We start from the raw sequence: 5524 nt of genomic DNA on the forward strand, positions 1-5524 counted from the left end.
CGCCGACTTCTTGGGAGTCGGTGTTAGCTGAGATATGTGAGCGATGGGATCTTGATGTTTCCCATGGAGGGTGAAGTTTATCACACCGACTGCATAAAACGGCTCGTCCAATAGAAAACGATGTTGACTTCAGTGGATGTGTCACGCTCACTCGATCTTCAAATGCTCGTAGTCGATCTTGTTGTGGAGAAAGACGATGTGGCATTGTCGAATCCCTCACCGAAAACGAAGTTTTTCCTCGTCGTAAGATTATTCTCTTTTATGTTTATCTAGTTGTATAAGTTCATTACGATTTAAGTTTGACAGGCTCTGTTTAAATATATTCTGTTTGCAATTAAATTTTATCATCATCATGTAACTCTTTGACTTAAAGTTTAAATTATGATTTTATCATTTAAGCTAACGCTATGCCTCTGCTTAACTTATGGATGGTTTCATTTAAACTGAAGTGTCAAGCGGAATTCAGATTCGCTAGTGCTCCCTGACAACCCCTACTGGCGAACCTAACGGTGTGGGATGCCTTCCTTCCTCGTCAAATCATTCTGAAGTGTTATTGTTGATATTGGACAACGTTTTGAAGGCGTTGAACATTTCAGGGATGCACTTCAAAATTTTGAAATTCGACTTCAAATTCATAAAGAACGAGAAACACCGGGTGACTATGGAATGTGCGGCCGTTGGTTGTCATATAGCGCCTTCACTGCATCAAAAAGAATATAATAAAAATACTTTCGAATAAAGACTATGAACCCGGCCACACACTTACTGGTGGTGGAGTGGGATCGCCTCACACCCGAAAAGCGCCCAAAAATGGGTAAGCGACGGGTGATCTGCAAACTCAAAGACCGGCCCTCGTACAAAGCCATCGACATTCAGAAGGACATGTTGTGGGAACATGGTGTCCACATTCCATACAAGCAGGCTTGGTTGGGAAAAGAGCATACCAGGTGGTCCTTGACGGCAATGACATCTCCGTGTATGATTTGTTGCTTTGGTACATGGATAAGGTGGTTGAGACAAACTCGACAAAGATTGCGATCGTGGAAAGAGACGGTGAGTGGTTTAAACGTACATTCTTTTCTTTCAGAGCGTGTATTGTTGGATTCAAGAAGGCTTGCATTGAGAGAGGAGTGCTGGTCTATATACTTTCATATTGCGGGCGGCATCCACGACTCAAAGATTTCGATGATATCGTGAATGAACCGCGAGCCACATCACCGAAGCCCATCACCGTTGATTAATAAATCCTGGATATGGCACATTGGTCGAATTATCTGCTCGCAGGCGAACGCTGGGGTGAGATGTATTCTAAATGTCGACGAGTCGCTCAATGCTTGATCAAAGAAGCTCGTCATTTGCCGATGAACTAAGATGGTCGACCCATAAGGTATTCGAATGTTCATTTTCACTTAAGAATTCGTGATTATCCTTTAAAATAGTTTATAAATATTCAAATATATTTCTCTGTGTTTAACTATCTACATCATTGTTTAATTTATGATAATAACCCGCTTTAATAAAGTGTGTTTATGTTTAACTATCAATGTCTTCGCTTAACCTTGCTCTAAGATTTGTGTGTCAGCGTATAAGTTCAAGCTGATGCGCATGTTATGCAAACCGCCACGCAGCAAGCGAACAAATGGGAAACCTACTTGCGCCGGACATACATTCGGTGGAGATACTTGTGCAGGATAGCCAAATCTTCGTGTTGGTCGCTGGTGTCGACGATCGCATGCGGCGATTGAACAAGTCTCATGGACGGAATCGCGAATCGCTGCTCATGCATCGCCTCCGACGAGAAGACAACCTCAGGGCGCCCTAGGCGAAAGAGAGATCGAGTCACAAGCTTTTGAGGTCCGCGAGTTACATTGGCAACCACTGCCACGGCTTCGGTCATAATCGCAGATCTTGCAATGAAGCTATCACCAACTAGCCATTGTAAAATAGTTGATTTTTAAAAAAGAAATGTACTTAATCAAGTGCCAACTTTTCATTTTTAAACAGAGAAATCCTTATTCTTACAGTTAACACATGTATTTAAATAGAGACATTATTATTTTAAATGGTAAATAGTTATTTTTACAAGTGACTAGTTCTTCTTAAACTGTAACATGGATATTTAAACAATGACATTGACAGTTAAACAATTAAACTTAAAATTAAACAATGAAAATGCAAGTTAAACAATGATATCGAAGGTTGAAGAGTCAAGTATATAAATATAGATACATGTAAATTTACATTGACAAAATTTTGTCATGTTCTTCGCAAAAACAATGAATCGAATTTAAACCGGTTTACATTTGAAACTAAGACAACGATTCTATGAACCCGTCAACACCCTTCGCGCTGATGCGTCACCGTCCCCTCCTTAAGTATGCGGAAAACATACTTTAATCGCAAATAAGTGGTTTTTCGCTGCCCGCAGTAGCCGTAGCTTCTCATCCTGCGAAGTAATCGCTCGATAAACCACATCATATAGATGACACAGTAGACACTTCCTTGTTTTTTTGTCGCAGGTTTCAATGCTCATGAACAAGTGGGTACTTATGTCGCCCGACTACGAACTCTATGTCGATACAAAGATCGAATAGGTTCCCACGTGGAGGTATACAAGTTGATATTAGAATACCCTGCGTATTTACCAAACACTATTACTCAAACACAAATTATTAAAGCATCTCTACCATGTCTAGCGCATTCTTTATCGTATTCCTTGCTTTGGCATGAAAAATAATGCTCAGATTTTGTTTGTATCGTCACGAGGACAACGACATGGAAGTCGCCATTCATAATTATCTGGAGGATGACAATTTCAACATCATGCAAGTTACGCCATGCATCTCGCATCATAGCAATAGTGGTATCATGTGCGCCTTCCCGCATTTGACATAAACAACGCTAGTGGTCGCGTGATGGAGGCGCTTCATCAACGATACGACACTATCGCCAACGAATTTTTGGATCAGCACATACGATAAACAGCGCCGTCTGCATCATCGCTCGCGACCCATCTCCTTCCCCTCAAGCGCATCGAGATAACCTCGACGTGTGAGGCCGACGAGGTCGCTCTTCCACACGACATGTCACGTGTTAAACGGCAACAGAGATACGTAAATAATATTGTAAATATTTAACTCGATACATCAACCGCGTTTAAATTTATGGTCAATATTTAAACGTTAACTATATAAATTAAATAGTAACATATAATAGCTTTAAATTCTATCTCGAATAGTGTAAACGTTAAATATATAACATTAAAGGTAACATGTAACAGTTTAAAACAATACCATAAAAACTTCAAACTTACTTGTCCATAGGGGCGGTTGAGGAAGATCCTTATCAGCTCCACTTGCGATTGGCTAACATACGATTTTTCTTCTTGAGAATAAAGACTCTTCCGAACTTCTTCTAATTTTTGATCGGGCATCGATCTTCTCTCTCGTCGTCATTTTCAAGCGACATTCCCTTGACCCTCGACATCAGCTATTTTTGGGATCATCATGCGCAATCATGCTGACTTGTCGGGTTGTGATGTTTAGCACCGATGTCATCTTTCTTCGATGCGGAGCGTGCAGCGGCGTCAAAGCGGAGACATATCCTCATAGCTTCTTGTTGAGTGCGCAGATTGTGTCGTCTTCATCGGCATTGTCGTTGGTTCCACCGTGACTATGATTTCGTTGACAATCAGAGTCAGATGACCTTCCTCAACCCGTGGCGCATACTGCATCAATGGAAGACACAATGTTAGTTGGTTCTTGTTCTTTAGATTGTGTCCATCTTTGATGCCATATAGTCGTATTCCCTCCTTTCCACGGGTTCATGATAGAGTCATTGATCTTATCAACATGATCATGGCAACATCATTTGTGATCTCCTCCACCATGATGGCGTGTCGTCCAGCGACTGCTGCCATCGACCTATGCGATGATCTTGCTTATTGATTCATCATTAGCCGTGCCGGTGGAGGCGGAGGCACGTACGTAGTTTTCGCGCGTTTGCGAGCACTCTTCGAATGAGGCCATGTAGCCTCCCCGATGATGTCGTCATCGTTGCCGGAATTAAACGCCCGTCCAGGTCACGAAATGACTTCTGTTTGTTGTTCGAGGAGGGATGGGCGCGGTCGGTGTGACTCGCTGATGCCTCGGCCCGAAACGCCCAGGTGAGGAACTCGGTCATCGATATCGCGAGCTTGTAGAAGTTGTAGTGGCATCCTCGCCTGCCGCCCTACACGAGGCTGCGTGATCGGGGTGGAGGCGCCACGATCGGGGAGGCTCTCGATGTTGTCGCCGGTGGGGTGTTACTGTCCCAGGCGGAGATAGGGAGGGCTACATCGGCATCGGCGAGGAATGCGAAATGCAGCCGTTTTGAAAGGCTGGAAGTAGAGTAGCAGCGTCGGCGCACACGGAAGGGTTGCCTTTTCATCTTGCCCAACCGAGCAAGTGGTTCGGAAGTAGTAACGCCGAACCGGCCGTTGGCCCGAACAAATATAGCTCGTACGGCGTGGAACCGGGTCAGGAAGCTAACATGTGTGACCAAACAATTTAAGCGAAATCGTCAGTTAAAACAATAAAAACTATAGTTACGCATTGAACTTATATATTTAAACATTATAGCATAAACGTAAACAGAGAACAAAAGTTTTAAACATTGAAGAATACTTTTTAAACGGTAAATGAACAAAGTTAAACGGTAAATAATATGTTTAAACATTAACGTCTACTGTTAAACACATTGTTCATGATTTATTACCTCTTTTTCCTTCGAGATACAAGGCTTTGGTTTCTATTGTCTTCGCTTGCTTGGTAAGTATTTTCACCGTACGTCATCCTTGGGATCTTGCAGTAAGACTTTCTTCGGTTCGGTCGACTCGTAAAACCGGATGTTAAGGCTTGATAGTGCAACCCTGATATACTACATGTGGTCTTCTTCGCTCATCTAAACTTGCACTCTGCGTTTGCTTGTGGAATGTCCTCTATAAACCACTTGATAAATGCTTTGCTTCCGTGTATCCTTCTTATTGGGTAGATCATGGGCATAATCAGCTATGGAGTTGGGAGCGGGCGGTATTTGGAAGAGGATTGTCTGCGGGTAAGCATGTGATGGTTCATAAAATTTTCTTCTTATCCTCTGTCAAGAGTTTTTTGAAGGTGCTCGATGGGTCTATTGTCTTGTGGGTTTGGATAAATACTTCTCTTGACGAGCCAAGAGCAGGGACCTGATTTCGGGCCTAAGTGAGCATGCTTTCCTTGATCTGAATTTATTGAAGGCTATCGTTACCTTTGCATGAGAGAATCAAGAAGAACCGCTCTCTTTGGAATAAAACTTCCAGCTAAGTAAATCTGCTGCAGCGGTGTCCTTCGGATGATCTCGATGCTCGAGGATCATGTGAACTTTTGGTGGGGGCATGGTTTCCACTACGGTCATCAGTAGCATAGCGTAACTAGATTGACCGCCATAATCCACGGCTGTGACGCAGGCTGTTTTGAGCATTTACTAGAGTAGCAATACGTAACTTCCA

This window comes from Dioscorea cayenensis, chromosome 9 (assembly GCF_009730915.1).
Source record: "Dioscorea cayenensis subsp. rotundata cultivar TDr96_F1 chromosome 9, TDr96_F1_v2_PseudoChromosome.rev07_lg8_w22 25.fasta, whole genome shotgun sequence".
Taxonomy (NCBI): domain Eukaryota; kingdom Viridiplantae; phylum Streptophyta; class Magnoliopsida; order Dioscoreales; family Dioscoreaceae; genus Dioscorea; species Dioscorea cayenensis.